The sequence below is a fragment of the Equus caballus genome, unplaced genomic scaffold (genome assembly GCF_041296265.1).
Source record: "Equus caballus isolate H_3958 breed thoroughbred unplaced genomic scaffold, TB-T2T haplotype1-0000016, whole genome shotgun sequence".
NCBI lineage: Eukaryota > Metazoa > Chordata > Mammalia > Perissodactyla > Equidae > Equus > Equus caballus.
Window position 1 is genome coordinate 12,164,985 of NW_027222391.1, and position 23,696 is coordinate 12,188,680.

Sequence of the window (23,696 nt, forward strand, 5' to 3'; positions counted from 1 at the left end):
ACCCCTGGAAAGAGGCGGCTGGGCCTTATCGGGGAGTCCATAAGCTGTGCTGGTTGTGGCTCCTCCCCCTAGTGAAATCCAGTTCTTCTTCCTCTTCTGCTTCGAGCCAAAAGCCCTGCACACTGTAGGGACTGAGAAGACATTGAAGCTACTTAGAGAGGAAGGAAAGCAACTCAACTCTAGCCAAGAAGAATGTGAAATTGCCCATGGTTGCAAGGGCTTCTAGGAGTGACCAACTGATTTCCTGGGCCCTTGGTTACCCACTAGCCTCGGAATCGTCAGGCTGAGAGCAGGTTCCAAGGTGTCCTTTAAGCTCTGCTAGTTTCAGCTCTGCACAGGTGGAGCGTCTGCAGCATTTTCTCCAACCCAGTGGGGCACAATTTGGGACACACTGCTGCTTCCTACATCAGGGCCATGGGCCACCTGACCCTCAGTTCTTGCCTCTGCAGAACCGAGATGCAGAAATCTTTGGTTTCTGGGACTGAGACACGGGTCCTTGATCCTCTTTAGCTACGTAAGGGGCTCCTGGATCCTCTGGAACTGTCCAGCAACTCACAGACAAGAAATGAAACTAGGGGTGGGATTCAGGGTTCTGGCCCAGAGTCTCCTGTTCTTCCAGTTGAGATGGGACTGAGTGAGGATGCCAACCCACTAGGATGAGCCTTGGGAGCAAAATTTAAGGGTGTGTCTAAAACCTCAGTAATCAACATCAATAATATTTTAGTTGTGATGAAATACACGCAACATAAAATTTTCCACTGGGACCATTTTCAAGTGTACGGTTCAGTGGCATTAAGTACATTCATACTGTCATGCAACCACCACTACCATCCATCCACACAACTCTTTGCATTTTGCAAAACTGAAACGAACTCTCCATTCCCCTCGGCCCTAGCCCCTGGCAACCACGCTTCTACTTTCTGTCTCTGTTTGGCTGCTCTAGGTGCTACTTTAGATACATGCTCACAAAAGTCCTGAGAAGGCCCTAGAATTTCATCTTTGGCTGATCTCCAGGCTCAGTGCAAGTGAAGCAAAGTGAAGGAAGTGGAGGCAGAATTGTAAATGAACGGAGTATTCAATGAAGACCCAGGCATAGAGCTAACCTGCAAAGAATGAGAGTTTCTCTCTCTCTCTTTTTGCCTCCTGACGTTCAAGAAATCTCTATCAAAACACTAGCTGAATGCAAGCTAAAGGAACAGAGACTTCAGAGACTACCCAGGACAAAGAATACAGACTTTACAAAAATAGTTTAGAAAAGACACTAAACAATCATCTGCAGCCTACAGCAAGCAACAGAAAAACCCTGAACGGGGGATGAATCAGATTTTCAGGGTTACCACATTCTACTATTAAAAAAATTCATTTTCAGCAAAATGTTGTGAAGCATGCAAAGAAATAAGAAAGATGATCCATTCATATAAATCAACAGAAATTCTTGATGAGCCTGAGTGTAGAAGCTTTATTTTACTCTATAATTATAGGGATATACTGGAGCCAGAATTTCTAACTTTTTAATTTTTAAAATTGTAATTCAGGGGCTGGCCTGGTGGCTTAGCGATTAAGTTCACATTGCTTTGCTTCAGCGGCCTGGGGTTTGCTGGTTCGGATCCCAGGCGCAGACATTGGCATCGCCCATCAGGTCATACTGTGGCAATGTCCCATATACAAAATAGAGGAAGATTGGCACAGATGTTAGCTCAGGAACACTCTTCCTCAAGCAAAAAAAGGAAGATTGGCAACAGATGTTAGCTCTGGGCCAATCTTCCTCATCATAAGAATAAATAAATAAAATAAAGCTGCAATTCAAGCCTAGAGAAAAATTGTAATAGTAAATGAATTCCCATATTCTCCCCATCTAGACTTACTAGTTTTTAACATTTTGTTGTATTTGCTTTGTAGGTATATAAATTCATACACATATACACACATATACATATATTTATATGCAAACATATATACATATTATTTGTATTATTGTCATTGTTGTGAATCATTTGAGAGTAAGTTGCAGACCTCATGACACTTAAGCCCTAGACGTTTTAGCATGTATCATGATAAATTTTAGCATGTATTATGCTAAAGAACAGAGGCATTCTCTTATATAATCACAGCACAATGATCAAATCTTGGAAATGTAACATTAATACAACAACAATATCTAATATATACAACATACTTAGATTTTAAAAATTGGCCGAATAATGTCTTATACAGATTTTTTCCCTAATTCAGCATCCAATCCAGGATTATGCATTGCATTTAGTTTTCATGTCTCTTTAGTTTCCTTTAACCTGGCATATTTTCAGCCTGCCATTGTTTTTTACTACATTGATGTTTTTGAAGAATACAGGCTCACCGTTTTTCAGAATGATCCTCAATTGGGGTTTATCTGATTGTTTCTTCACGATAAGATTTAGGTTATACAGGATTTTTTTTGCTAGCGAAAATGCACAGGATAATGTATCCTTCTCAGGAGGAAATTCTAAAGCAGTGGCTGACATTCCCCAATATGCTGAAAAAGACGTTAAGGGGTTTGTACACCCGGAGGAAAAAAGGGAAGCACTTACTCCCTCAAGATAGTAACAACTACTAATAGCCAATATTTATTAAGTTCTTCTTCTCTCATTTAGTCTTCACAATAACCCATGAGGTAGGTACAATTATTATGCCTATTTTGCACATAACAAAACTGTAACTCAGGTTAAATCACTCTTTCAATGGCACATGCCAGTGGGCTTTGGAATTGGGATTTGAATCCTGGAATCTGGCTTAGCAACAAAGCACTTAACCATTCTCTCTGAAAGATTACTAGCACTTCGCTAAGAAGGCAGAAGAGGTGTGGTAAATAATGTCACAGAAATCATTGCTTTGGTTGGGACCCAGCTGGAGGAAAGAAACAATCAACTGGAAGAAAGTTTGAACACACTAAACAAAAAGAGTGAATGGGGGAACTGCTGACAAAAATCACCTCACCGAGGAGAAGCAGCACAGGCTCAAACTCAGCCTTCAGAGCACAGTATATGTCCTTCACTCAGCGAAGCTGATGCATGGGTTTAGAGCCTCAACAAAATTAGAGGTTGACAGGCAGGGGAGAAAGAATCCTTCACCTACAACTACTCAAGGCCATGCATCATTCCCAACCTGCTCGGGAAGCTAAAAGACTCTACAGTGAATGCAAACAAATACCATGACCTCCACTCACTTTAAGAGAAGAATTCCCTCACTATATAAATAGTGCTCAGATAAACAAGATGAGTCAAAGGGAACGCACCAAAGCAAGCATTTTATATAAAGAGTGGACCCTGAAAGATCTGTTTATCTTCAAAGATGATTAAATTGAGTTCTATTTATGGTTGACCAGAGGTTTGGACCAACCCTCCCATGGAGTACAAGCTAAATAAAACAAAACAGATGGTTGAAGCCATCAGAGAGCTACCCAGGCAATGAAAATTTGCAGAGACAAGATCTAGAGGAGCCAAAGGAGGTTGAGCTCAACATTTGGGGCCACATTTCTCTTTAAGAGGATTGCTAATTACAAAACCTAAAGTGGTAGCTAAGAGGCTGAGACACTGAAAAGAGCTTTCAGCAACTTCTCAGGGCTGGAGGGACAAAAATCAGAGTCCAGGGCTCACCGTGGAGGATGAGACCTGGTGAACAGTGCGGGCTTTTCACTCGGACCACTGAGGGGCTGGAGCGTAAACAGGGTGAACGAGACATAGACCAGACCTCTCCAGGACGGAAGTCCAGCTCGAACCTTGATTGTCTATTTCTCATTACGTCATTTTTACCATTTCATTTTTAACTTCTAATTTATTGATTATCACTGAATTTGGTGTTGTCAGTGATATTTTAATTTTTCCACATATTTCATGATTTCTCATATATACTTTCACTTACTATTTGCTTTTTAAAAGTTTCCAAAATTTATCTAATTTATTTTGAATATTTTTATTTGCTCTTAAGTTTACTTTTGAATTGATTATATTTGCATTGTTTTCTTTCACCTAGATTCTTTAACATTTTTGTTTTGTTTTCCTGAAATCTGAAATATTCAAACAGTTTATCTTTTCACTTTCTTTTCTAATAATGAAAATATTTAAATGATATTATTTTTCCCCTGAATATTTGTTTGGCTTTCTTTCATGAGTCTCGACATGGTAGACTCGTATTTTAAAATGATTCAATAGAAATATAATAAGATTTTATTCATTTTTATGAGCAAAATGACCAAAAATAAGTATGAATCTAGAATATGTGAACACTAAAATTTATTTTAAAAACATAAGTGATGCTACACCTTAAATATTAACAGTCAAGTTTACCTTGAAAACTTATTTTAAAATTATAATTTACTTGGCCTGATAAAAATGCAAATAAATGGAAAGAAGGAAAATTTATAGGTCAATTTTGTGATTATAAGACAATAAAATTTATAATTAATACTGAGTCAACTTATATACACAAAAAATAAAACCTCAAATACTGAGAAATTTAAAATTAACTTTTTAATAGTAATTGAGAAAATGTGAATAAAAAAGACTCAGGAGTCTGTTTTGTCGTGAAAGAAAGACTCATAGCAGCAATAGTGTAGCAGAACAAACTGTTCCCTAATAAAGGATATGTGGAAAAGTTAAGGATAATGATGATAAATGTAAATAATAGACGTGATTTATTGAGTGACTCTCAGAGGTCAGGATACTTTTTTATTTATTAACTAAAACATATATACAAACACTCCCCTCTGGATATAAATGCACTTTTTAACGTATGCAGTTACTCATTCTGGAGTTTGAAACAAGTTGAACAGTGGAATTTGTTAGGAAAGAAGAATTTCTGTGCCGGATGTGAAGACGCTCCCATTGATCAGCTCACCTGCCCTTTCCGACTTTGGACCTTCCATCTTTGAGTTTGTGCTTCCTTGCTTTGGTTTAATAGATGCAAAACATTCAGGGAGAGGAAATAAAAGAGCACAGGGTCACTTTTCCATTTGGAGAGAAGCTGATGCAGAGAATCAGATAGGGCAGAACTGCTAATGATTTTTACAGAACCTCTTTGTGGAGATGAGGGGGAGGTTATCATTGAAGTGTCCTCTGCCCCTTACATCCTTACATAATGTGTATCCTCCTGGATGAGCTCCTTGGAGAATAGGGGAACACATCTGAAGGCATCGCTTTTACATTGATGGATCCTCTGCAGCTCATAGTGTAACCAAACTCACTGGGTTCGCCTCTTGGCGAGTGTGGAGCTAAAAACACTACCAAGGATGAAGTGGGTGGAGAAAAAGGTTTATTGCTTGCTCAAGCAATGGAGAACACTGGGGGTAGCTCCCCAAACAGTGTCTCTCCGAGCTTAGTGCTGGTGGAGACTTTGTACATCAGAGTGCACAGGATATGTTACAACTGTGTAACAACTGGGCTCAATCAGGGCACAGGTACAGATCATTACATAATGAGTTCAAGGCACCATTTACATAACAAAGTCAGGGTACCATGACATAGCAAGTTCAATGGAACATGCCATTACATACTGAATTCAAGGAACATGTCATTACATAATGGGTCCATGGTAACTTTTGGTCACTTAGAGCTGGAGTAATTTGTAGGAGTCTTGCAGCAATTGTGTAAGTTTCATTGTAGGATGGCAATGTCTGCAAAAAGGGGGACATCAACCTCTGAAAAACTGCTCATTTATTTTTCTCCTTGTCTGGAAAACATTTGACAGACCATGTTAATTACGGATCAAATTCTCAGTAACCCTTTCCTTGCCTGGTTTCTGGTCACAATAGGAGGCATAGAAAGGTCTTGGCAGTCCAGACAGTGGGACTGAATTGGAAATGGTTTGGGGCTAGAAGTCATAGGGCCCATCTGTTCCTGAAACATTAAAAGATCCAATTCACCTGGTCTTCCCCTAAGATACCTACTTTATGCTTTCTGATTATCTATATAAATAGCTTTGAAAATAGTCCTGCTTACTTGCTGGTTCCTCTGGAAATCTTAAAGGAGCTCTATACCTGGAGCAATCTGAGCTCAGGAGAGTTCCCACTCGCACTCCTGTAATTTCATCAGGTTCCCTGGCTTAGGACTTCAGGATCCCTTAAGACCCCTCACTGGGTTAATTGGAACGAATTCTGGACATTTCAAGGATTGAGGCAAACAAACTCCTTCCCAGAGCAGCATGGTGTTTGCCCTATGAATGAAACTCCTGGGGAAAGAGAGAAAAACGTAGTCCCATAACCCTAGCTGGAGAGGAAAATGAGAGAATCACTAAGATGCTCCAGAACATTCTTTCCTGTGCTCTAGGCTCTTGTTGCCTCTAAGTCTGTTTTTCAGGTACTTACCTTATTTATTCTGTATGCATAGTATGGTCTTAGTTTAGTCAGCTTGGATCTGAAGGTTCAAAATTATTTCCTTACCTTGGGCAGCAAAGTGGAATCATGGCCCTTAAAAAGTGGACCTGAGTCCCTGGACACTGTCCTTCATCAGCTCTGAGATCCAGGCTCCAACACAGAAAAGCACAGAACTACAGAACAAGAAGAGGTATTAGAGAGGATTTATTTTAGAATTTTTCATTTTACATTTCCCCAAATAAGTATAAACAACATGAAGCATTCTGTAGATTCTAAGGCACTGTGGAGTGACAAGATGCACCATTGTTTTCTGTGTTACCAATAAAGAAAAAACACTGCCAACTGAATTATGACGTAATACTTTCTTGTTTTGACCTTTTATTTCACATTATTAATAGATCCCTTTTAGACTTATTTAGACCTACTTTTAATCATACATTTTAAAATGAGATATGACTCTCGTACTCATGTAAAAAGGAAAATAAAATGGTTAAGGCATTGCTAAACTTTTCGTGTTCAGAATCCTATTCTTTTTGTGGTGAGGAAGATTGACCCTGAGCTAATATCTGTGCCAATCTTCTTCCATTTTGTGTATGGGATGCTGCCACAGCATGGCTTGATGAGTGGTGTGTAGGTCTATGCCCAGGATCTGAACCTGTGAACCCTGGGCAGCTGAAGAAGAGTGTGTGAACTTAACCACCAGGCCAGCCCCCAGAATCCTATTATTCTGAATCATTTTTCCATTCAGTATTGTCTGTGCCTATGTTTTTCCACCCAGTATTGTTTTCCTTGCCGCCAAGAGTATTAGTACCACAGCAATTCTTAAGTATGCTCCACTATTGTGGCTGAGATTGTTACTGAGCAAGAGCTTGTTGCCTGATATGCATAGAAGCCAATACAAGGGCACTGGCTTTTGAGAGAAGAAAGAGCTTTATTGCAACGTCAACCAGCAAGGAGATAGGAGGCAAGGCTCAAATCTGTCTCCCTGAGCTGAAGCTGGGACAGACTTTTAAGGAGTTGGGAGTAGGAGTAATTATGCATAACACTAGCTTGTTGGAATCTGATTGGAGGGTGGGAGTGTAACACTCTTATAAGTCCAGTGTGCTACAAATCAAGGGACCCTTTGCTTCTTATTAGGTTCCCCTCACCACTTTCTTCTCACACTGAGTTCCATAGTCAGGGAATTTGTGGTTCCCTGTGGCTTGAGGTCATCTGAGGGCAAGGTTTCCATCTTCTGAGCACATTCCAGCTGCATGTTTTGCAGTTCTTGGTCATTGCCCCTGCAAGATGACCTTGACATGTCGTTATTGATACAATAGGGCCAGTACAAATTGGTTTACGATGGTTCCAGGATTTTCTTCCAAGCTGTTGAAACCTATCCTATGTGCCTGTGTATTGGCACGAGCATGACTACTCACCACTAGCACCTGTTCAACAGCAATTATAAGGTACTTCTGGATTTCAGATATGAAAATATAAAAATATTGCACCTATTAAAATCAGTGAAAACAGAAGGATTCACAGTATAGTCTTCTTTTCACGATAATACAATCACTTCTGAATCATTTCTGAGTAGCTAGTAAATTGTGTGTTCCTTGCCTGTGGTGTTTAGATTCAAGCTGAGAAGTGCCATAATCATAGTCTCTTGACTAGCTTTGTGAGTCTTGTATGGACAGTAGTAGTATTGTGGGTATCTGCACAGCACACAACAGAAACATGTCTTGTTAATTTAATCATACTTGTTAGAATTTTGCACTTCAGCTGGTATTTATATTTCACATTTTTAACTTTAACTTATAGGACCTAAAGTTGGCTGCTGTGTTTTTGTTGGGGAAGATGTTGATACTGTTGTTGGGAAAAATGAATTATTTAAAACAAAACAAAATAAAATAAACATACATGCATTTGAAAAGTATTACCCTCTTTGGTGGCCCAGGGTTCGCCAGTTTGGGTCCTGGGTGCTGACATGGCACTGCTTGGCAAGCCATGCTGTGGTGGGTGTACCACATATAAAGTAGAGGAAGATGGGCACGGATGTTAACTCAGGGCCAGTCTTCCTCAGCAAAAAGAGGAGGACTGGCAGCAGTTAGCTCAGAGCTAATCTTCCTCAAAAAAAGAGAAAGCAAAGTGACTTTTCAAAGTCCTGAAATATAAGAAGTATGACAGAGCCAGCAGTATTAAACAATCCAGATTACAGAGACAGTAGGAAGAAAAATCAATTCTATAAGAAGTTCCCACATTATAAAGATCAATAGAATTAGGGACTAGCCAAAGCCTAAACACAGTCTTCATATATGTATAAATCAAGTGATTTTACTCCAGGCTGATTTTCCATTATCCAGGACGCTCTTATGGCTCTCACCAAATTCTATGTACTCCATAATCCCTATTCCTATGTGCCTAAGGAAAAATTAATTAGGATTTCAAGACCAATTGCTAGATTAGCCTACTAATACTAGACCACAGTGAAAGTGAAAAAAGATCCTAACGTATAAGTCAAAGGCAATTTCATAAAAAGAACATTTTAAATTATTATTAAGGCAACCAATGCTACTAAATAGTACTATATGTCTAAATGTTTTACCAAATATAGTCACTCTCAATTACCTGCACTAGAAAAGAAAACTGCATCAGTTAGGATTCTTAAGTTACAAGAAATTGAAAGCTCCTTTGGTTAATTTAAACAGAAAATAAATTTATTAAAAGAAAATCAGGTAACCAACAAACATGTCAACAAGGCTGAGGAAGCACGTTTGGCACCTGGCAAGAACAAGGAAGTCTAGGGAGCTGTGGCATCATAGTCAAAATCAAGCCATAATTAGCCTCCTAAGAACACCACTGCCAGCACTGGTGAACACTAAACACCACTGACTGCACCAGTTCCACTCCTGGACAGTGAACACCACCCCCTGGCATCACTGGCATTAAAATTCAATCCTGCTGCAGCTCTTGCAACTGCTTCCAACTACAATAGAAGCTCTGTAGTCCCTACTTCTTTGTGTTACTAGCTTCTAATTCAAAGTACAGGACAAGAGCATCTAAGTCTCAGCTTAGGTCACATGCCTATTTGCTAGCTGCAAAGCATAGTGAAACAAATGTCTGGGTTTTTTCCCCAAGATTCCACATAGGGAGGTGGTCTGTGCCTATCACCAAAACTCATAAGGTAGGAAATACCCCCACACATAGATAAGGGGCTCAGATGCTTGGCTGCCAGTGAGTACAAATGTCCACTAAAGAGATGCAGATTAAAATTAAACTAGTTGACAATCCAAGTGACTTTTTACTTGGCTATGTCAGTGGAAAAAAAAAAATATATATATATATAGTCCTAATAGTTGCTTCTAACAGTTTTGCTTAGGCTAACTTAAAATAAAACTGTAAAATTGTTTTTTTTTCTCCCCCAAGTGTTGACCAAGATGATGATATAGGAGGATCTTGAGCTCCCCTCTTCCCACAGACACACCAAATGTACAGCTACACTTGGAGCATTCTCTCTGAAAGAGATCCAGAAACTAGACTAGCGACTCGTACACACGGGACAAATGCAAAAATACCCAGGTTGAAACAGGTAGGAAAGGCTGAGACACACTCTCATCATAATCCCCACCCCTGCCACAATGCCATACAGTCAGAAGGGAATCCCCAACTCCACCTTCTCCCTGAGAAGCAAAGGGTTTGACCTCCACATCTAGTGCTCCAAATTTTAAGACTCTCACCAAACAGACAGACTCCCAAAACACCTAGCTCTGAAAGCCAATGGGCTTGTGTCCACAGGACCCACAAGACTATGGCAAATAAATAAGCATTCTTAACAGGAATGCAGCACTCACCAGAGCTATCCCCTCAGGGTTCAACATGGAGTGAGCAGGCAAGTATGTTTTAAGTAAGCCTCATGGTAACCACAAAGTAAAAGGCTAGAGGAGATATACAAGACAAAGAGAAAGTTATCAAAGTATACCATAGAGAAAATCATCAAATCACACAGGAAGAGAACAAGAGAGGAAGAAAGGAATAGAAGAATTACAAAACAACCAGAAAACAACAAAACGGCCATGGTAAGTCCATCCATGTAAATAATTACTTTAAATGTAAATATTTTTTGGCTGAAAGGATTAAAAAACATGACCCAAATATATGTTGCCTACAAGAGACTCATCTCAGCATTACGGACACAAACAGACTGAAAGTAAAGGGATGGAAAAAGATATTACATGCAAAGGGAAACCAAAAGCTATGGTAGCATAATTCTCAGACAAAATAGACTTGAAGACAAAGACTGTAACAAGAGACAGCAAAGGCCATTACAAAATGATAAAGGAGTCAATTCATCAAAAGGATACAAAAACTGTAAATATTTATGCACCCAACATTGGAGCACCTAAATATATAAAGCAAATATAAACAGAACTAAAAGGAGAAATAGGCAGCAATAAACAATAGCAGGGGACTTCAAAACCCCACTTTGAACAACAGATTGATCATTGTGATATTGTAATTTACAATAAGAAATACACATTTGGATGCAACCAACATAGGAGCACCAAAGTACATAAAGTAACTATTAACAAACCTAAAAGGAGAAGTGAACTACTACATAATAATAGTAGGGGACCTAAACCCCACTTAGATCAATGGATAGATCATCTAGACAGAAAGTCAACAAGGAAATAATGGAATTAAATGAAAAACTAGACCAGATGGACTTAATAGAACATATATAAAAACAGCAGAATACACATTCTTCTCAAGTGCACATGGAACATTCTCAAAGATAGACCATATGTTGGGAAAGAAGGCAAGCCTTAATAAATTTAAGAAGACTGAAATCATATCAAGCATCTTTTGTGACCATAATGCTATGAAACTAGAAACCAACTACAAGAAAAAAGCTACGAAAGTGACAGATATGTGGAGGCTAAACAACATAGTACTGCACAACCAATGGATCATTGAAGAAATTACAGGAGAAATCAAAAGATATCTGGAGACAAATGAAAATGAAAATACATTATACCACACCAACTCATGGGACGCAGCAAAAGTGGTCCTAGGAGGGAAAATCATAGCAACACAGGCTCACCTTAAAAAACAAGAAAAATCTCAAGTAAGCACTTTTAAACTGCACGTAACAGAAATAGAAAAAGAAGAACAAACAAAACCCAAAGTTAGCAGAAGGAGGGAAATAATAACAATTAGAGCAAAAATAAATGAAATTGAAGCCACAAAAATGGTAGAAAGGATCAACGACCAAGTGCTGGTTCCTTGAGAAGATAAAATTGACAAACCCTTAGCCAGACTCACTAAGGAAAAAAGAGAGGAGGCTCAAATAAAATTAGAAATGAAAGAGGAGAAATTAACCGATACCACAGAAATACAAAGGATCATAAGAGAATACTATGAAAACTATATGCCAACAAATTGCAAAATCCAGAAGAAATGGATAAATTCTTAGACTCATACAATCTGCCAAAGCTGAATCAAGAAGATATAGAGAATTAAAAAGACCAATCACAAGTAAAGAGATTGAAACAGTAATCAAAATCCTCCCAAAAAATAAAAGTCCAGGACCAGGTGGCTTCTCTTAAGAATTCCACCAAACATTCAAAGATTTAATACCTATCCTTCTCAAACTATTTCAAAAAATTGAAAAAGACTGCATACTTCGTAAGTCATTCTACAAGGCCAACATCAAGCTGATACCAAAGCCAGACAAGGATAACACAAAAAAAGAAAATTACGGGCCAATTTTGCTGATGAACAGAGATACAAAACTCCTCAACAAAATACTGGCAAACCGAATACAGCAAAATCTTAAAAGGACCATACACCATGATCAAGTGGGATTTATACCAGGGACACAGGGATGGTTCAACATCCACAAATCGATCAATGCGATACACCAAATTAACAAAATGAGGAATAAAAAACGTGATCATCTCAGATGCAGAGAAAGCATTTCACAAGATCTAACATCCATTTATGATGAAAACTCTCAATAAAATGGGTATAGAAGGAAAGTATCTCAACATAATACAGGCCATATATGACAAACCCAAGCCAACATCATACTCAACGGGGAAAAACTAAAAGCCATCCCTCTGAGAACAGAAACAGGACAAGGGTGCGCACCCTCACCACTCGTATTCAAAATAGTACTGGAGGTATAGCCAGAGCAATTAGGCAAGAAAAAGAAGTAAAGGGTATCCAAATAGGTAATGAAGAAGTGAAATGCTCACTGTTTGCAAATGACATGATTTTATATATAGAAAACCCTAAAGAATCCATTGGAAAGCTATTAGAAATAATCAACAATAACAGAAAAATGGCAGGGTACAAAATGAACTTGCAAAAATCATTTGCATTTCTGTACTCTAATTACAAACTAAGAGAAAGAGAACTCAAGAATACAATACTATTTGCAATCACAACAAAAAGAATAAAATTTCTAGGAATAAATTTAACCAAGAAGGTGAAAGACCTATACAATGAAAACTATTAAGGCTTTATTGAAAGAAATTGATAAAGACATAAAGAAATGGAAAGATATTCCGTGCACATGGATCGGAAGAATAAATACAGTTAAAATGTCCATACTCCCTAAAGCAATCTGCAGATTCAATACAATCCCAATCAGAATCCCAATGACATTCTTCACAGAAATAGAACAAAGAATCCTAAAATTCATATGGGGCAACAAAAGACCCCAAACAGCTAAAGCAATACTGAGAAAAAAGAATAAAGCTGGAGGCATCACAATCCCTGATTTCAAAATATACTACAAAGCTATAGTAATCAAAACAGGATGGTACTGGTGAAAAAACAGACCTACAGATCAATGGAACAGAATTGAAAGCCCAGAAATCAAATGACATATCAGATTTAATGCAATCCCTATCAAAATTCTAGTGGCATTTTTCACAAAAATAAAACAGACAACCCTATTATTTGTATGGAACCACAAAAGATCCCAAATAGCCAAGGCATAATTGAGAAAGAAGAAAGCTGGAGGCATCATACTTCCTGATTTCAAACTATATTACAAAGTGACAGTAATCAAACTGTATGGTATTGGCATAGAAACAGCCAGACAGACCAACGGAATAGAATATCCAGAAATAAGCCAGAAATATATGGTCATTCAATTTATCACAAAGGAACCAAGAATACACAGTGGGGAAAGGACCGTTTCTTCAATAAATAGTGTTGGGAAAACTAGACAGTCACATGCAAAAGAATGAAACTGTAACCGTTATCTTACACTGTACACAAACATCAACTCTAAATGGATTAAAGACTTGAATATAAGACCTGAAACCATAAAATTCCTAGAAGCAAACACAGGGGGTAAGCTCCTTGAAATTGGTTTCGGCAATGATTTTTTGGATTTGACACCAAAAGCAAAAATTAAAAAGTGGGACTACATCAAACTACAAAGCTTCTGCACAGCAAAGGAAACCATCAACAAAATGAAAAGGGAACCTATGGAATTGGAGAAAATATTTGCAAATCTTATATCTGATAAGAGTTTAATATCCACAATATGAGGAACTCATACTACTCAACAGCAAAAAACAAATAACCTAGTTAAAAAATGGGCAAAGGACGTAAATAGGCATTTTTCAAAAGAGACATGCAAATGATCAACAGGTACAGGAAAAGGTGCTCAATATCACTAACGCTCAGGGAAATGCAAATCAAAACCACAATGATTTATCACCTCATGTCCTTTAGGATGACATGCATCAAAAAGAAAAGAGAGAACAAATATTAGGATGTGGAGAAAAGGGAACCCTTGTGCACTATTGGTGGGAATATAAATTGGTGCAGCCATTATGGAAAACAGCATGGAGGTTCTTCAAGAAATTAAAAGAACTACCATTTGATCGAGCAGCACCAATTCTGGGTATATATCCAAAGAGAAATCAACATCTCAAACAGATATCTGTACTCCCATGTTCATAGGAGCCTTATTCACAACAACCAAGGTATGAAGCAGATTAAGAGTACATCAATGGATGAATGGATCAAGAAAATTTGGTATATATATACACCATGGAATATCATTCACCCTTTTAAAAGAAAGAAATCCTGGGCCAGCCCAGCAGCATAGTGGTCAAGTTCGCATGCTGTACTTTGGGAGCCCGGGGTTCACAGGTTCAGATCCCAGGCACAGACCTAGCACCACGTGTCAAGCCATGCTGTGGCTGCATCCCACACAAAAAGTAGAAGAAGACTGGCACAGATATTAACTCAGCAACAATCTTCTCAAGCAAAAAGAGAGAGATTGGCAACAGATGTTAGCTCTGGGCCAATCTTCCTCACAAAAAAAAGAAAGAAATCCTGTCATTTGTGATAACATGGATGAACCTGGAAGGCATTAGATAATTAAGGCAGACAGAGACAAATAGGACATGGTACCACTTATATGTGGAATCTAAAAAAAAGTTAAAATCATAGAAACAGAGAACAGACAAGTGGTTGCTGGGGGGTCAGGTAAATAGGGAGAGGTTGGTAAAAGCATACAAACTTTAAGTTATAAGATGAATAAGTTCTGAGGATAACATGGTAACCATACCATTTGTTAATACAAAATAACATTGTATTGTATAATTGAAATCTGTTAAGAGAGTAGAACTTAAATGTTCTCACCAAAAAAGAGAAATATCTGAGGTGATGGATGTGTTAATTAACTTTCACAATGTATGCATATATGAAACCATCACATGGTATACTTTAAATATCTTACAATTTTATTTGTCCATTATACCTCAATAAAGGTAGAAAAAAATAAGATAGAAAAGACGGGAGAACAAATGAATATATCCCCAAATAATGGGGTAAACTAGATGGAATTTTATATCTGAGAAAAAGAAAAACGTGCAGATAATTAAAATAGCTTGCTATATATAAAATGTGAATCCTCAGAAGTCATTTGCTACTTTGACTACTGCAATATTAAGTATGTAGCTAGCTACCATAATTATACATTAAAGAGTCTCCTTGATTTTATGCAAATGTTCTCCTATATTTCTTACTACATTGGTAATAGCAATAAAACACAGCTCTGATTATCACTTAGGGACGTGACTTCCATTGCCTGCCCCAACTTAGATTTCAACTTTGTTTTCCATTCCTGCGTTTCATGTATTCCAACACCCGACCAAATGAAAATATAGTTTTTCTTCTCCATATATGGAGACTCCTCCCACCATATTTTGTACTGAAAACTTTCAATACCTTCAAGACCCCATTCAAACATCAGTTTCTTCATGAAATTTATATGCACTTTATAAAAAACAATTTTAAGAGTTTCTCTAATTTTTGTCCGGAAATTTAAATTACCAGAGATTTAGGTGTGGGGAGGTGGGAATGAAGCTCATCTCTTTAACAGTAATTACTATGTTATTCTAGAAAATGGATTTTTAAAGAAATATATTGCAACCATCTCTTTCAGTAAAAGTTTAAGTGAACAATATTAGTTGCCATTATAGCTACATACTGAAAATAAAATCAAAAGGCCATAACTTCTTCATAGAACACTCCACAAGTTATCAATTGTGGGAAGCAGGGATATAGATTACACTACCTTATTCTTCATTAAGATAGAAAGAATAAAGTAAAATAGAGAAGTGTAAAGAGGTTAAGAAAGGGAAAGAAGAGAAGAGAAGGGAGGGAAGGGGAGAAGGAAAGAAGAGAGAGAGAAAGGAAGAAATAAAACCATACTGACTACAAAAATATAACAGGGCATTCTGCCCCTTGCCATTCTTTCTAGTAAGCAAAGATTTAAAGGAAAACGCTAAAGAAATACTTTCTTTAAAAAAAAAAAAGACAGGCAGTAATGTGGTCAAGGAAACATCAAGAACAACACGAACGTACATTTTACATGGAGTACGCAGGAGATGTTGAAACTACATTAGGGATTAAATACTATGGGTGTCACATATCTTAACTGTCAGCTAGTCTTGAATTTTCTTTTTTGTTTATTTTGTTTTGCTTTTTATTTTTCTGCTTAGTTTATCTTTTTAGTGGCGAGGTGCCATGCAAAAGAAACCGTTTCCAGATTGTTACAATCTTGTAATAACATCTTAAGTGTGATTCAAAGTGAAAAATGTAAACAAAATTAATAAAGCAATAACTAACAATTGAAAAAATTATTTTATGGCTTGTGTCACAGTGAAATTAATATTAACCTAAGACATCATAATGTTAACATTGTTAGCTAGCAGACTTATTAAGATTCAGGACAGTAACTAGCCTAGAAAAAGTACTTAGGTTGGTTTTCCACAAAACTAAAGCAGGTCCACCTGATGTGTCAGGAATAGTAATGATATACATTAGAATGCTATGGCTTTCATATAAATTCTTCTCTTGCAATACAAGAAAAAGTTTTTAGAGTAATATGAATTACAAAAGGTATGGTATTGAGAAAAAAAGTGTCAATCGATGAGGCAGAAATCCACCTAATATTCAGAATACAGAGCCTAATTAAAATAAGTTCTTAGAGATTGAATTCTTATAGTACTTTCACATGGAAAATATTGTTTCATAGTTACAGGCTGTAATGATAAACATGAACAGCCATCTCCTGGGTCATACAATGGAAGAGATCTTAGATTGTGAATGATAGCCCAACACAGATGTGTATTTCAGGTTATTCACAATTAAATCTTAAAAACTTTATTTCAACAATTATAATTCACTAAAAGCTTCTAAAGTTGAAGTTTTTCACTCCATTTATGGGATATTTTGAATAAATATTTTCAACTGTTTTTGAATAAAATGTCATCAAAATTTAGAGGACTTGCTTGCAAAAATGTTCAATAACAATGCAGGATACATAGATTGATTTATCAAGTAACTCTTCAAAGAGTCAAATGTTTATGAAATCCAATTAATAAAAGGCAACAAAGAAAGCAAGCTTATAACAACACGCCAAAGTATTCTTTTTTGGATTCAACATCAGTATTGTCTCAAAAACAGTGTAATTCAGTTACATTAACTGTGCATATAAAAAAATGAAAATTTTGACAACTGTAGCTTTGTTCAGTAAAATATCAAGCCTCTTTGACTACAACTGTGAAATATACATGAACTACAACCAATTCCAAGTGTATCTTGGCTACACAGGTTACATAATTTAGTAAGAGTCCTGTTTTACCCAAGATGCTATGATCCATCAAATTTCTATTTATATTATCATTGCAGAAATAATTTTATCTTTAATGTTCTGCAGTTACATGCGTCAAACTATTGTCTGCAGCTATAATCTCCTTAAAATAACTACCAAATCTGAAAGTAACTCCTGATGCTTTTTCAGCAGATTTGGGCATTCAGATTGTCATGTGACCATGAGAGATGCTAAATGCTGGCAAACATTTTGTGTACTAGTTATAGATTCATCAACTCAAATGAAAAACAAAACATCAGTATTTATCATTAAGCATTAATTTTCCTTTATTTGAGCTCCCTGCTGCCAAAAGGTTACAAAAGCATTACTAAACACTATGAAAAAGGAAACGGTTGTTGACAAAACCACTGTAGCAACAACATTCCTACTACTCTTTGTAGGCACTCTGACAGGACTGATTAGCCTCTATTCCTAGCAAATATTTCACTTACACCTAATCTAAAATTTTCCATGTTTCCTATTGACCCCACTCCCAGGCATGGCGGCTATACAAATCTCTCAGACCTTAGAATGCAATGTTACAACTAGCTGGTACAAGTGGCTAGCAGAGACAGCAGCATTAAATACTTCTCCCATCCCATCCAGCAAGTTAGTTGTACCCAGCCACTCATGTCTCAGCACACTTTATCAGCAAGTGCCCTTCATGCTATCTTTAAAAGAAGCTGTTAGTTACTTTCTATCTGGAAAGTGCCAGGCCTGGGTCATCATTGGATGTCTTCAGATTTAACCACATGTTAAAGTGAGAACGTTCTTCACCGCACACGTTGCTCATGCACTAATACAGACCATGGCAGAGGTTAAAATAAAAAAAAGGATGTTCACTGAATCCATCTGGGTTCATTTTAACGGAACCATTAATGGTAGCTTATATTTAATTAAAAAACAAAAACTCCGAAAACAAATGCTAAACTGGGCGTGCCACTAGGATCACAGGCATAAACCATGACTGTCCTAGGCAAACTGGGATGATGTTCACCGTACATTTAAGTGTTATCCCCATTTAACAGATGAAGAAAGAGATGCAGGGACAGAGGCTAATTCACAGTAAAGAGAATTTATTGTAAAGCTAATTAAACTTAAGTTCAGAGCCCTTCATCTGCATATTCCCCTTCCAAGCCCTATACCTAATTTTGTAGTCACAATTTTGTATTCTTTTTTCCATTATGAAGGTCCCTCACAACCTGATCTGCTCCTATACAGAGAGGTTTAATAATTAACCCAAATTCACATAGGACTGGTGTTTTTGCTTGCTTTTTGGGGGGTTGTTTTGCTTTTAAAGATTTTATTTTTCCTTTTTCTCCCAAAGACCCCCAGTACATCGTTGTGTATTTTTAGTTGTGGGTCCTTCCAGCTGTGGCATGTGGGACACCACCTCAGCATAGTCTGATGAGCAGTGCTATGTCCGCGCCCAGGATTCGAACTGGCGAAACCCCGGGCCGCCGAAGCAGAGCGCACGAACTTAACCACTCGGCCACCGCGCCAGCCCTAGGACTGGTTTTGATTTGATCTGGAAAATATATAGTCATACAAGAAAATGGAAAAATAGTATTCATTATTTTTCCCCAGAAGAATCCTAACTGGTATCACTGTCTTGGAGTCTTTCACCACTATATTCCAAACTACACACCACTAGCACCACAAACAAACAGTCATAGAATACTACTTTCACTGTGGTACTTCTGAATTTGAATGACTCCTCAATATCCAACAGATCAAATTTCAACTTCTCAGTCTGGTTTTCAACCTCACCATCACGCAGACACATATACACATTTTTAAGTATTTAAATAAGTAATCTTATCTCCAACTATTTACATAACATTTATTTTATTCTTTTTCTCCATCAAACTTTCCTTTAGCCTTGTTTCTGATTTGCCAAACTCTCAGCTAAAACTTTCCTATGTTCTACTATTGTTCACACTGTTTTTTTTAAATCATATATTCTGGCCCCTGATCTTTCAACATTTTCAAACTTTATGGAATGTCATATTCCCCCCCCCCCCCAATAAGCTATAAATCTCTCAGAAAGAGACTAAATTTCAGTTACTTTATACTCTGACCTGGCACAGTGCCTGGTACATAGCACGCACTAAATACTTTGCACAGGTGAATATTCTAGGCCTACATTTACAAATGCAAACCTCTCCTTCACCTAAATTCAAACAGGATTTTATCTGTGCCTTCTTATGACACGGGTTGCATTCTTCAATCTAAGTTATAGAAATAAACCTCCTCCAATTAAAACAAAAAGTCTTCTTACACTGAATGTATAGTGCTGTATTTCAGATCTATAGTTGATCCCATTCTGAATAGCATATCGAGGCCCAAAGACTGGTCACATCTTTATCTTCTCCTTTCTCTCTTCTCTTACTACCACCTTCATGTCTGAGGTGGCTATGAATTTGGTGAAACAAGTCGTCAATCACCAAATACTGAAAATAAAAGAGAATCTTTTCCAAATTAAAAAGATCAGTGCTTATACCTGTCCTCTTTCAAATTTACAACTCAATGTGACTAGGAAAACACAGGGTCTCAGTGCTGATGTAAAAGTACAAAACAAAGATTAGAGTTCTAGGTCAATGATTCCCAGACAACTAAAAAAAAAAAAATTATTTAATTGGTAAGACTGACAAATGATTCATATTTTTAATTTTGTCAAGAAAGGACTTGGGACCAGCCCCGTGGCCGAGTGGTTAAGTTCGCGTCCTCTGCTTAGGTGGCCCAGCGTTTCACTGGTTCAGATCCCGGGCGTGGACATGGCACCGCTCATCAGGTCACACTGAGGTGGCGTCCCACATGCCCCAACTAAAATATGTACTGGGGGGATTTGGGAAGAAAAAGCAGGGGGAGAAAAAAAGAAAGGACTTAAAATGGGAGGGGCATTTTAAGTCAAAAAAAGAATATAATTTTAGGAAAAAAAGAAAGAACCCATTAAATTGGAAAATCTGACATTATGGCTGATTAGCAAGTTTCAGGGACAGTAGACTGGGAACTGCTATCATAGATATGTCAATTAGTTTCAGCTTAGACCAAATCTCTTTACCCTAAATGAGACTTTGTTTGAAATGAAATGTTATATCTTCAAAGACGTCCACAAAGCATAACACTAAAGCCAAACCAAGTAATTTAAAAATCAAAATAAGGAAAGCTTATTTCTTCCCTAGCCACCAGTCCCTTCCCTCACAAAAAAAAATCTTACATGTGACTGGTAGACTCCCCAAACAGAAGAGCAGCAAAAAGTTAAATGCCAAGTTTCTTTTATGCCAAGAAAACTTGCAAAGACCTTTGCAATTGTAAAGACGCTCCTATCAAATGATTCCGCAATTAAACTGTATATCAGGTCCCTATAATACACAACAAGAATACCCTGGTTTGATTTAGTGTATACAATCAGGTTGCTACAACCAAAATATAAACTTGCTGTAGCCTGCTTCATTCATTTCCTTGGAAAAAAGGTATAAAGCCTCTTTGCAAGTGTTTTCCTGTCTTAATGCAGACCAATCTACTGTCTGCCAAATAATCCTTTCAGGTTCTTTAATACTGCCCTCCCAACCCATCTCTTCTAAGAAGCCTTGGTAAAAACTAGGTCTCCAATTTGATAATTATTTATCTCACTTCCTTTTCAGCTTTTAAGAACCTGTGTTTCATTGTTTCTCTGTAGCGCTTGTTCTGTGCAACACTGTTATCCTTCAAGGTTTAAGGTAATTTCTCTGTTCTCTAAATATCCATAGCCCTCTACATGTGCCACTTTCACAATACTCGTATTTCTACACTGCATAGCACAGCATAGCCATTAAGCATATGGTTCTCAAATAACTGTCATTGATTAGCTGGGTGACCTTGGGCAAGCCACTTAACATTAACAGTGCCTCAGTTTCCCTATCAGTAAAATGAGGATAACATTTGTACATACCTCATAGGGTTCTTCTTAAGAGTAAATGAGCTAATATACAAAAAGTTCTTAGAACAGCACTTGTTATATATTAAGTACCATTTAACTATCTAGTCTTAAAATCATTCACCTAATTCAAATCTCACCATTCTACCATAAATTCTTTTTGTGGTCCAAAGTTTTATCTTTTTCTCTTTTGAATCCCACTATACAGCTTGACAATGCCCTAAACAGGGAGGCAAGTAAAAACGTATTTGTTGAATTAATTAATGCCGAATTCTCTGATGGAGCAGCTCTGAGAGAGCTTTGTAAATGTTCTCTAGTTACTCGTCTGTATTTTAAGTTCCTAACAGTTCTCAAAATTTTCAAACAAAAACTAATCCTACAACAGAGGGAAATAAACAAGTACTCAAGGATGGTCTGAGACAAGGATTAAAACTTCTACTCTATAGCAGCTCCAATCAACTGCTAGTGATTACTAAGCACTGTCTCAGATTCTGAGGCCCTTACGGCCTCATGGTCAGAGCGCCATGATCAACTAATCTTGTCTACCTTTGTTTGCTGGGATAGTACAAAGTGGAGACACTCATTTTTTCATTACCAATCTGGAGTTTGACCCTAACGAGCCCAACCTCCCCAAGAAAATTTATTTAAAATTCCATATTTTCTCTTACAACTTCACACAAGTTTTGCCTTTTACTCTATAACATATCCATGTTTACTTAAATTAAAAAATATATTTTCCTCCGATCTGTGAATAAAACTGATGCTCCAGGGAGATGTGTCACGTTTCTTCTGTGGTTTCTTAACCCCCTGGTACCTAATATCTCCAGGTGCAGCACTACCTCATTTTGAGAAACACAATCCTAGACTACACGTTTCCTGCAGTACATTGCTTTTGCATCCTCCCACTAGCAACCAAAATACTACTCCCTGAATAACCAGAAGTTATATGACAGAATAATAATAGCACCTATATTTTAATACTGCTTAAGCGTTTGTAAGATGATTTTCTATCTCATTTAATATTCACATTTTAAAGAATTCAAAAGCATCAAATTATAATCATGTATCAACTAAATTGTGTGACGTTTGTAAGTGAGTTTTCACTTTTCTCCAAAGTGGAAGCATGATGCTAGAACATTAGCTAGGAATAAATCAGATAAACTTCTAAAATACGATGCTAACATATCTTCAACAGGATAAATGCTATTGCTAAAATTATCAGACATCGTTACAATACTTGAACACAAAAGCTGTCTTTCCTCTTATAAAATTCCTAATAATTTAAATGTGTTATATTCTAACCATATCATCACTGTCCTGGGTCTACTTGTGACAAAAATTGTATTTAACGGCTTAATGTTTCAATCAAAACAATTCTTTTCGTCAGGGAATTTGATCAAACGAAATTACAGGCCCACATGATTTCCATCCTAGTGGACTTGAAGGTCAACAGCAATGAACAGGTTACATAAAGCTAAATTGTCAACTCATCCTCCTTTATGTGATCAATTCTAAATACAAAACAAATTGCAAATTCTCTTGTAAGTTAAAGCAAAAAACGCTTCACTTTCCCTCCCTTGCAAAAACAAACTAAATTGGATTTATGGTGGATACGAGCCCCCACCAATGGATTTAAGGGCAGCAGGGAATGGCCTCTTCCATAACGCCTTACAAATTTGTGCAAAGACGATATACTGACGCAAAGAAATCCCTTCAAAAAGGGAGAAGCAGGGGCGAGAAGAGGGCTCAGCTGCTCAGAGGTCTCATTAGAGGAGGAGGACCCGGGAGGCGGGGGAGGGAGAGCAGAGAACCTCACCCACGGCGGGCCCCACATGTGAAGCTTTTGGAAAGACAGTGGGGGAAAAGCTGAGCTGCTTTCGGTTTAAGAGCAGAGACATGGCGCTAGGGTCCCCCGGCTTGGGGAAGATTAAAAGACCTCTCCTAGCAAGTTGCCCCCAGGCAAGGCTGTGCCCTCCCCTCCGAGGCCTAGGAAAGAGGCGCCATGACGGGAATGCACGTCCAGGGACGCAAGGCTACAGTCTCAAGCTCCAGCAGCACGACTCACCTGGAGCCCCCGACCCAGTTCATCTCCCCAAAACTTCTGAGAAGACACTGGGGTTCTGACAGCTGCACTTCAGACGGCTCCGTTCAGGGCTAAGCCACAGCTTCCTCGGTTTCAGCCCGCTCCTCTCCGGCCCACGGACCTATAGCCCAGCCTCCCTACAGCCTTTGCGGCCTGGTTAGGCTCCTTCCGCGTCTCCCGG

General features: G+C 37.8%; 1 long non-coding RNA gene across 1 annotated transcript; it reads right to left on the minus strand.

Moving 5' to 3' along the window:
• Nucleotides 1–4,605: 4,605 nt before the first annotated feature.
• LOC138922849 (uncharacterized) lies at nucleotides 4,606–23,675 on the minus strand. The gene is made up of 3 exons (XR_011436010.1): nucleotides 23,498–23,675; nucleotides 6,413–6,519; nucleotides 4,606–4,921 (listed from the first exon to the last, which is right to left on the minus strand). It is a non-coding gene; the product is annotated as an uncharacterized lncRNA (long non-coding RNA).
• Between the last annotated feature and the right edge of the window lie 21 nt (nucleotides 23,676–23,696).